Raw genomic sequence first — 11,449 nt, forward strand, 5'->3', positions numbered from 1 at the left:
GGCACATCCGAATACCCATCCGGTGGAATTTGGCTGCAACTGGGGCCATGATCCTGGTGAAGACCTGAGGAGCCGTTGCCAGTCCGAAGCAGAGACACTTGAACTGCCAAGTCTCCTCTCCCCAGCGGAAGCGCAGAAGATGGCGAGAGTCCTGATGAATTGGGACTTGGAGATAAGCATCCTGGAAGTCGATGGTAAAGAACCAGTCCTCTTCCCTTATAGCTAGAAGAACCGTCTTCGGAGTCTCCATCTTGAACTTCGTAATCTCTACGAAGGAGTTGAGGATAGAGAGATCGATGATGGGTCTCCACCCTCCTGAAGCTTTCGTCACCACAAACATGTGGCTGTGAAAACTCCAGGAGTTGGGCGGGGCTAGCTCTATGGCCCCTTTGTACTTCAGCTGAAGCATCTCCTCCCTGAGCGCTTGTTGCTTTACGGACCTGCCGGAGTAACTGATGGATGGTGGCGAATGACTGGTCAAGGGTGGTTGAGACTTGAGAGGTATCCTGTACCCCTCCCTTAGTACGATGGTCACCCAAGGGTCCGAATTCAGGGCCTCCCAAGCCTGCCAATGATGTTGTAAGCAGCAACCCACTTGTACGTGTTCGTGTGAAGGAACTGGCCCCTATTTCTGAAAACCCTTTGGGACAGGGTTCTGTGAGGACCTAAAGTCCTTCTTCTTGTCCTGTTTCCTGGCTTGGAAATTTGATGAAGCAGCAACTGTGGACTTCTGCTTCTTCCCATATCTATTATCATTTCCTCGACCTCCTTGCTGAGAATTAGGGCGTTTGCCCGAATCCCTCTGAGGGTAGGGCTGTTTCTGTTGCGGCTTAAATGAAAGTGATTTCTTTAACAAGTCATTTAACATATCTTCCTTCCGCATCTTGGAAGACAGTTGGGCCCGAGAGAGAACATCCTCCAGAATAGCAGGTTCAAAAAGGTGATGTCCAAACATCTGGGATTCCCTTAGTAGATCTTTATGACGTATGGAGAGAGAAGCAGGGGCCCTGCTGAGATAATGGTCCCTTCTTTTACCAGTCAGGTAAGCCTCGTGGAAAGTAGTCTCTTTCATCTGGTCCTCAAGGCAGCGCCCAATAGACCTGGCTATCTGGAGGTAGAGAGGTCGATGCGTTGTGAGGAAAGAAGGTTCCTTCAGAAAAGCTGTCAAAACATACCACAGCTAGGCCAGCATGTTCCCAATCTCCTGTATTCTTCTAGTGGAGGCTTCCAGTCTCTTGCACTCTTCCACAGAGATACCAACCAAGGCACGTTCACCCTTCACTCGTGAGGGTAACACGTCCTCAAAGGAGGGATTGAGAGGGGTGGGAGCTGGACCGTAAGACTCTTCTTCCAGCTGCAGGTATCTCTTGGTCTTGCCTAGAGCAATGGTGGGGTATGGAATGTGTCCGGCCTGACATCTTTCCTTTGCTCGTTTCCTGACTCCCTGGCGAGCTAATTCTAAGGGTTCTGATGGGGTCCATTTAGGTAATCTGTCAAACTTCTGCTTCTCTAGACCCTGAACAAAACGATTCAGGGGGGGCTTAGAGGAAGCAGGAACCTCCTTCACTTGACGAACACTCTCTGGGAAGGCATTCTCGGAAAGACTCATCAATTCCCTGAAGGAATTAGGGATCAAAGTTTCAAGAGCTGTGTCATCCATCTCGTCATCCTGAAGAATTCTAAATTTCTCCGCTGCTGCCCAAAGTCTCCTGGAAAATTCAGCATCTCCATCATTGGGTGAGGAACCTGTAGAAGGAGACCTGTGATTATGCCGGGTCCTTGGCTGAGAACGTTGCGAAGATCTGGGGCTTCTGGTAGACGAAAGATGTCTACTCCTGGAAGGGGAATGGCTTGGGGAGAGACGTCTCCCAGTACTACTGGATAAGGACCGACGAGAATGTTTGGAAGGAGATCTATGGTGGGATCTAACAGATGAACGGCTAGGTCTCTGGTCCTTCCAATGAGACCTGGAATAAGGAGAAAGGTGGTTTGGGGAATGATGGGACCAACTCCGGTTGCTTCTCCTTGAAGACTGGCTTCTGGACCTTCGGTCAGAGGAAACACTGGAGTCCCTCAGGGACCTGAGGGATGAAAGTCCGGGTGTGCGGCTTGAAGAGTGACGAGATAGGTCTCTATGATAGGGTCTCGATGTGGATCTACCCTCAGGAGACATGCTTGAGTTGGACTGAAGAGAGGTATGCCTCCTACTGCGAGACGAGCTTCTATGAGAATATTTCCTGCGACTGGAACGCGGAGAAGACTTCACTGGGTCTGAAGGTTCATGGTCCTGCGAAGGCGCAGGGGAGCTCCCTCGTCGAAAATTAGGAGAACGAAATCTTGACCTCCCTGGGTCTGAAGATAAAGGAGCTTGCGACGGTGTCGGGGTGCTCCCTCGCTGACGATGGGGAGAACGAAGTAGCGATGGGGTTTCTTCGTCCAAGTTGCTCATACACCCATCAAGGGTGATGGCGAACTGGACCTGCGACCTGCCCTGCTTTGGGGAGGGGATCACCTCACGGTGTCCGCTCGCCTCAGCGACTGGCGTACCAAGGGCAGGTGCAGAGCTGGAAGGCAATACAGGAACATTTAAAGCATTAAAGCAATTCACTAAAGAGGAAATGTCCTCACTCACCTTTGAGAACTTAGCCTCCCAAATAGCTTGCACTTTCTCAAGACAACTTATAAAAGCATTAGAACACTCGGCGGTAACCGTTGTAGCAGGAGAAACGGACCGGGCAACATCTACCGAGGAGCTAAAACTACTAACCCCTCCTACAGGGACATTGTCCTCCGGAGGATCTACCCCCTCCCCTAAGGCTGAACTAATCTCCTGGGAAGGAGAAGACCTAATCTCGTCCTCCGGTAGGCCACTCTTCGTGGTCTTACTCGACCTATAACTACTACATTTCTTGGCTAAAGAATCCATATGCTTAACATATAACTTACGGTCTTCTTTAGACCAACCCTTACACTCGTTACAAGTAACATTAATGTCACACTTAATACCCCTACATGATTGACAAAGAGAATGAGTATCAAAGGCAAACTTTCTACTTATCCTAGTCGAACAATTAGTGCAGGAGCGTCGAGTCTCAGAGTCAGATGGCATATTCATAAATCACTAACACCATCAAAGGATCCAAAATCACTTGAAGACGACAAATCCAAGGTGTAGTCGTTAACAAAACCAAAAAGAATTCAATTATATCAGAGTGTTGGAGCGAAAGCACAAACGTGCTTCTGTGACAACAGATGAATAAAGAATGACTCAATAACCGGTTGGTGGAGGGATGCCCCCCACCATTGGTGGGGGAGGGATAGAGGACCACGTGACCAACTGTCAATTTTCTAATTGACAAGCAGTTACCTGTTAAACAGTTAAAGCCGTCAGGGCTAAAGATTTTGACGACCGTTCGTTCCAAAAAGTCTGCAGGTATTGTGCTTTAGTTTCATTCTTTATCGAGATTTCCTTAATTTTATTAACTCAATCTTAATGAGACTTTTTGGTCCAATTGTCGGTTGGTCACAATCAATGAGGGTAAGATAATTAGTCACCTAATTAGTTATATCTGTTTGGAGCCGACACAGATGTGATCGGCTGAATTAAGTTATACAGGTTAAGTGTGAGACAAATTATATATTATATATATATATACATATGTATATTATATAATATATATATTATATAATATATACATTATATATATGATATATATGAATATATATATATATATATATATATATATATATATATATATATATATATATATATTATATATACACACATATATACATTATATATATAAATAAATATTTATATGTATATATATATATGTATATATATATATATATATATATATATATATATATATATATATATATATATATATATATATATATATATATACATATATATATATATATATATATATATATATATATATATATATATATATATATATATATATATATGAAAGAGATAGAAGGGTCTTATCTTATTCATTTAAGAAATGCAATCGTTTTCGAGAATAGTTATCGAAAAATATAATCACACCGATATATTTGAATTCCTTATTACATTTTTATATGGAACAGCCTTAAATATTGTGGGAACTGACTATTCCAATTAATATACGTGGGAACCATATATCCTTTCTTTGCATTATTTTAGCAGCTGCTCTCTCTCTCTCTCTCTCTCTCTCTCTCTCTCTCTCTCTCTCTCTCTCTCTCTCTCTCTCTCTCTCTCTCTCTCTCTCTCTATATATATATATATATTATATATATTATATATATATAATATATATATATATATATATATATATATATATATATATATATATATATATATATATATATTATATATATTATATATATATAATATATAGTATATATAAATAATATTATATATATATATATATATATATATATATATATATATATATATATATATATATATATATATATACAGTATATATATATATATTTCACCTGTATTCAATATTTTATATACTTTTGGATGTTCCCAAGGATCACGCAAGACCGCTAACTACTTTGCAAGTTGGTGTTTCTTTCGGGTGAAGATCCCATGTTCCAAAGATGTTCAGTGGCCACCTAAAAACAATGTTAGAATGTTATATGCCCGTTTTCATTGTGAGTTGGAATCATTAATATTAAATGTTATCAATAGGGGTATTACCATCATCACCACCATTTCATAAATGTTAATAAGCAAACCCCATCAAGCCATACATAAAGATCACCCAATTGTCACCTCTCCACCATCATCTTTAACCCCCACCTGGTTATTTCATTCTACCCCCATCCCCAATGTTTGAGGTCAGAAGGTCTCACAGTTATGATAAGATCCTTCTGGTGGAAGTGTTTTAGTAAATGAAAAAAAAATACTAAGATGACAATATTTCATACAGTTTGCTTTCCAGGTGTTTCCAGGGTTAAAATTATATCAAAACTATAGATAACGAAGTAAATATGCGAAAGACTGATTGAACAAATATCGAGAGTAAAGGATTTCTTGAGCTTACCGGGGGAACACTTTTACGGTGTTGGACATCAGGACAGGAAACGACAAATAAAATCGTAATAATAGGAATACTCAATGCTAAGGAAATTTTTCCTTTTGCGCTAGACTCGGACTTTTGAGCATTGAGCAATCGTCACCAGGGAAGGGGGTTAGCTTGGAAGTGAGCGACTTGCCCAGATAATTTGATTGATTGATTAACGGAAAAAAGGTCTCTCTCTTCATGGCATTTCTTTGAGTGATATCGGTAATTTCCCTCCTCCTCGAACCATCCTAACGATGTCTCGGTTGTTTAACGTCGGCCACCTTTCAGGAAAAGAGGGGCATGATCTCTCCAAGTCAGGTCTGGCCAGGTAATACCGGTGTAGCAGGAGGGGGAGAAAAAAACCCTAAAAGGAAAAGTCAAGTTTTTCCCCCCTGACTGAAATTCCCCCCCGGGAAAATTAGCCTAGGATCGATATCCCCCCTGGGAAAAGCAGCCCGGGCTGTTATTCCCCCAGTGGGAATTTCAGCCCTAAGATATTCCCCCCAACCCCAGGCCATTTCTCACCCACCCTTCCCTACAGAGAAACTATTTTGATGAATTAAATAATCAACGGTAAGTTTGACAAAATACTAGGAATATGAATTTTTAAATTTAAAATTAATTTTCGAACACTTACCTGTATAACTTAATTCAGCCGATCACATCTGTGTCGGCTCCAAACAGATATAACTAATTAGGTGACTAATTATCTTACCCTCATTGATTGTGACCAACCGACAATTGGACCAAAGAGTCTCATTAAGAGAGTAAATAAAATTAAGGAAATCTCGATAAAGAATGAAACTAAAGCACAATACCTGCAGACTTTTTGGAACGAACGGTCGTCAAAATCTTTAGCCCTGACGGCTTTAACTGTTTAACAGGTAACTGCTTGTCAATTAGAAAATTGACAGTTGGTCACGTGGTCCTCTATCCCTCCCCCACCAATGGTGGGGGGCATCCCTCCACCAACCGGTTATTGAGCCATTCTTTAAGAATATGTTGTCGTAAAGCTGCTTATGATAATGTGGGGAGGTGGGAAGGGTCTTCCATTAAGTTATACAGGTAAGTGTTCGAAAATTAATTTTAAATTTAAAAATTCATTTGTCTCACACTTAACCTGTATAAATTAATTCAGCCGATTACCAGCATTTATCCTGGATGGAGGGCATAAGTAGAAATATAAACAGTTGATATAATTAAGTAATCTTTAAAGAATACAAACAGACCTGAGAGGACCTCAGAGTAGTTACCTTGACTGATATAGGACATCTCCATGTGTTGTAGTGAACTGGATCCCCAACAGTCAAGTTTAGTCATGGCTGGGTCAGTCTTAACGCCTAGTCGACTAACTACCCTATTCTAAACTAAGTTCCTAACCTTGTATCAACAACTTGCATACGTCGGTTAAGTCCGTTAGTTTAGTCATATGTCTCTGAAGTAAGGTAGGTGTAGGCCCCCGATGGGCCGTCACTACCTTACTTCCTCTCATGCATTTATACAACCTGCCTACGCGAGGTTTTCATTCGCACGGAGTGAGCCCTTATTCATATCCCATCTCATTCATGCCTTACATTCTTCCTTACATACACTAAGTATTTAGGGTAGAAGGCCAAGTAGATGTTAACCAACAATTTCTCCAGCTGCGACAATTGGACCGAGAGATCGTATGTTGTCATACACCAACTCCACGTCCTTAAGGTAGTGGGAAGCAAAAACTGTATTCCCTTTCCATAGAGCAGCATTCAGGACGGACTTCAATGAAGAGTTCTTCCAAAAAGAAAGAGACGTGGAATAACCCCTCAGACTGTGGGTACCTCTTCCCTTCTTGGACGCACAGCCTGATAAAGATTGGGGAGAAGCCTTTGCTATGAGTCTCCTGATAAACAAAGAAACAGCATTTTTCGTCATGGCCTTCGACTGTAGTTTAGGGGAGACGAAGAGAGCCCGGGGTCTGTGAGGGATAGCCTTGGTTCTGGCTAGATAATAGCGTAAGGTTCTCACTGGGCAGTACAGTCTCTCCTCTTCCAGATGCCCAACAGTTTCACTTAAAGAGGAAAGAAGAAACTCTCTAGGAAGAGGGTTGGACTCTGATTCCGTCTTGGCTCTGAATTCTGGAAGGTACGTAAGGACCATGTCCTTTCCTCTTGTTCCTACAGAAGCAGAGATGGCTTGTATCTCTCCCAGTCTCTTGGCTGTAGCTAAAGTAACCAAGAAAAGTGTCTTGGTAGTCAAGTCTTGTAGAGAAGCTAACCTGAGAGGTTCAAAGGGAGCCCCAGCTAGAAGCTTGAGAACCACATTCAAGTCCCACATGGGAGGACTAATGGAAATCTTGGGAACCTCAATCTCAAAAGATCTGATCAGGTCAGAGAGAATAGGGTCCTCAAAAACCTCACCAAAAGACAGCCTAAACACAGAGGCTAGTGCCGACTTATAAGCTTTAACGGCCGACACTGAAAGCTTTCTCTCCTTCCGTAGATAAAGAAGGAAATCCGCAATCTTTGGAACTGTAGGTCTAGAAGAGGTGTGGCGGTTCCTCTTACACCAACCTCTATAAACTACCCACTTACGCTGGTAGTTCAAATTGGTAGAGTGTCTTCGTGCCTTGGTGAGCTGTTCAGCCACTGCTGAAGATACTCCCCTCGCTCTAGCAATACGCTTGACAGTCTCCAGGCGGTTAGAAGTAACGAGGACGGTCGAAGGTGGAACCTGTGGAAGTGAGGTTGGCGTAAGAGGTCGTACCTGACAGGCAACCTTCTTGGAATGTCTATGGAAAGTTCTAGGAGTCTTGCAAACCATTCTTTCTGAGGCCAGAACGGGGCTACCAGGGTCATTGTGCACCTCTGCGATGACTGAAATTTGTGTAAGACCTGGTCTATCATCCCTAATGGTGGAAAGGCGTAAGTCTGAAGGTCCCTCCAGTCTTGAAGCATAGCGTCGACCCCTGCAGATTGAGGATCTGTCTGAGGGCTGAAATATGCTGGAAGACGGAAATTTAAAGCAGTTGCAAACAGGTCTATGTTTGCTGGCCAAAGGTGAACAATGCGATCTACTACCTCCTGACAAAGAGTCCATTCGGAACCTAGCACCTGGTCCCCCCTGCTCAGAGCATCCGCAATGACATTCTTCTTTCCCGGAATGAATTGAGGTCGGAGAATAACGTTGTGATCCTCTGCCCACTGGAGGATCTCCTGAGCGAGAAGGTTGAGAGGTTGGGACTTTGTTCCTCCTTCCTTCTTCAAATAGGAGATCGCGGTGGAGTTGTCTGCATACACTGCGACTACTTCGGATGTACACAGAGGAGTGAAATGGAGAAGAGCCTCCCTGATTGCCTTGAGTTCTCTCCAGTTTATGGACCTGGAGATCTGGGAAGGAGTCCATAAACGAGCAATGCTCTCCTGCTCTAGAGAAGCTCCCCATCCTATGTCTGAAGCGTCTGTATGCAGAACAAGCGTAGGTTCGAGGACTTTGAGAGACAGTCCTGCATTCAAGTGTATCTCCTGGGACCACCAAAGAAGATCCTCCTGACTGCGTGCTGTCCACTGAATTTGTTTGGTGTTGTCCTGCCAGTCCCAATGTTGTCTCAATGTGAATTGAAGATCCCTCATACGGCGTCTTCCGTTGGGAACTAGTAACGTGAGAGAAGCAAGGTGGCCTAGAAGGCTCATCCATAGAGAAACTCTTGGGGTCGGAAGTAACAAGAACTCCTCTATAATTCTCCTGAGGTTGTCTTTCCTCTCTTGAGACGGGGAGACCCTTAAGAGAGGAGATACAATATTCATTCCCAAATAAGTCTTCTGTTGAGATGGTGTGAGAGCAGACTTCTTGTAGTTTATCTTTATTCCCAGAGTCCTGCAAAGATCCAGGACCAATTCCTTCACACGAAGAGCTTCCTGAAGGGAAGGAGATAGGAAGAGCCAGTCGTCCAGATAGCGGCACATCCGAATACCCATCCGGTGGAATTTGGCTGCAACTGGGGCCATGATCCTGGTGAAGACCTGAGGAGCCGTTGCCAGTCCGAAGCAGACACACTTGAACTGCCAAGTCTCCTCTCCCCAGCGGAAGCGCAGAAGATGGCGAGAGTCCTGATGAATTGGGACTTGGAGATAAGCATCCTGGAGGTCGATGGTAAAGAACCAGTCCTCTTCCCTTATAGCTAGAAGAACCGTCTTCGGAGTCTCCATCTTGAACTTCGTAATCTCTACGAAGGAGTTGAGGATAGAGAGATCGATGATGGGTCTCCACCCTCCTGAAGCTTTCGTCACCACAAACATGTGGCTGTGAAAACTCCAGGAGTTGGGCGGGGCAAGCTCTATGGCCCCTTTGTACTTCAGCTGAAGCATCTCCTCCCTGAGCGCTTGTTGCTTTACGGACCTGCCGGAGTAACTGATGGATGGTGGCGAATGACTGGTCAAGGGTGGTTGAGACTTGAGAGGTATCCTGTACCCCTCCCTTAGTACGATGGTCACCCAAGGGTCCGAATTCAGGGCCTCCCAAGCCTGCCAATGATGTTGTAAGCAGCAACCCACTCGTACGTGTTCGTGTGAAGGAACTGGCCCCTATTTCTGAAAACCCTTTGGGACAGGGTTCTGTGAGGACCTAAAGTCCTTCTTCTTGTCCTGTTTCCTGGCTTGGAAGTTTGATGAAGCAGCAACTGTGGACTTTTGCTTCTTCCCATATCTATTATCATTTCCTCGACCTCCTTGTTGAGGAATAGGGCGTTTGCCCGAATCCCTCTGAGGGTAGGGCTGTTTCTGTTGCGGCTTAAATGAAAGTGATTTCTTTAACAAGTCATTTAACATATCTTCCTTCCGCATCTTGGAAGACAGTTGGGCCCGAGAGAGAACATCCTCCAGAATAGCAGGTTCAAAAAGGTGATGTCCAAACATCTGGGATTCCCTTAGTAGATCTTTATGACGTATGGAGAGAGAAGCAGGGGCCCTGCTGAGATAATGGTCCCTTCTTTTACCAGTCAGGTAAGCCTCGTGGAAAGTAGTCTCTTTCATCTGGTCCTCAAGGCAGCGCCCAATAGACCTGGCTATCTGGAGGTAGAGAGGTCGATGCGTTGTGAGGAAAGAAGGTTCCTTCAGAAAAGCTGTCAAAACATACCACAGCCAGGCCAGCATGTTCCCAATCTCCTGTATTCTTCTAGTGGAGGCTTCCAGTCTCTTGCACTCTTCCACAGAGATACCAACCAAGGCACGTTCACCCTTCACTCGTGAGGGTAACACGTCCTCAAAGGAGGGGTTGAGAGGGGTGGGAGCTGGACCGTAAGACTCTTCTTCCAGCTGCAGGTATCTCTTGGTCTTGCCTAAAGCAATGGTGGGGTATGGAATGCGTCCGGCCTGACATCTTTCCTTTGCTCGTTTCCTGACTCCCTGGCGAGCTAATTCTAAGGGTTCTGATGGGGTCCATTTGGGTAATCCGTCAAACTTCTGCTTCTCTAGACCCTGAACAAAACGATTCAGAGGACGATTTAGAGGAAGCAGGAACCTCCTTCACTTGACGAACACTCTCTGGGAAGGCATTCTCGGAAAGACTCATCAATTCCCTGAAGGAATTAGGGATCAAAGTTTCAAGAGCTGTGTCATCCATCTCGTCATCCTGAAGAATTCTAAATTTCTCCGCTGCTGCCCAAAGTCTCCTGGAGAATTCAGCATCTCCATCATTGGGTGAGGAACCTGTAGAAGGAGACCTGTGATCATGCCGGGTCCTTGGCTGAGAACGTTGCGAAGATCTGGGGCTTCTGGTAGACGAAAGATCTCTACTCCTAGAAGGGGAATGGCTTAGGAGAGACGTCTCCCAGTACTACTGGATAAGAACCGACGAGAATGTTTGGAAGGAGATCTATGGTTGGATCTAACAGATGAACGGCTAGGTCTCTGGTCCTTCCAATGATACCTGGAATAAGGAGAAAGGTGGTCTGGGGAATGATGGGACCAACTCCGGTTGCTTCTCCTTGAAGACTGGCTTCTGGACCTTCGGTCAGAGGAAACACTGGAGTCCCTCAGGGACCTGAGGGATGAAAGTCCGGGTGTGCGGCTTGAAGAGTGACGAGATAGGTCTCTATGATAGGGTCTCGATGAGGATCTACCCTCAGGAGACATGCTTGAGTTGGACTGAAGAGAGGTATGCCTCCTACTGCGAGACGAGTTTCTAGGAGAATATTTCCTACGACTGGAACGCGGAGAAGACTTCACTGGGTCTGAAGGTTCATGGTCCTGCGAAGGCGCAGGGGAGCTCCCTCGTCGACAATTAGGAGAACGAAATCTTGACCTCCCTGGGTCTGAAGATAAAGGAGCTTGCGACGGTGTCGGGGTGCTCCCTCGCTGACGATGGGGAGAACGAAGTAGCGATGGGGTTTCTTCGTCCAAGTTGCTCATACA

The sequence above is a fragment of the Palaemon carinicauda genome, chromosome 7 (assembly GCF_036898095.1).
Source record: "Palaemon carinicauda isolate YSFRI2023 chromosome 7, ASM3689809v2, whole genome shotgun sequence".
Taxonomy (NCBI): Eukaryota; Metazoa; Arthropoda; class Malacostraca; order Decapoda; family Palaemonidae; genus Palaemon; species Palaemon carinicauda.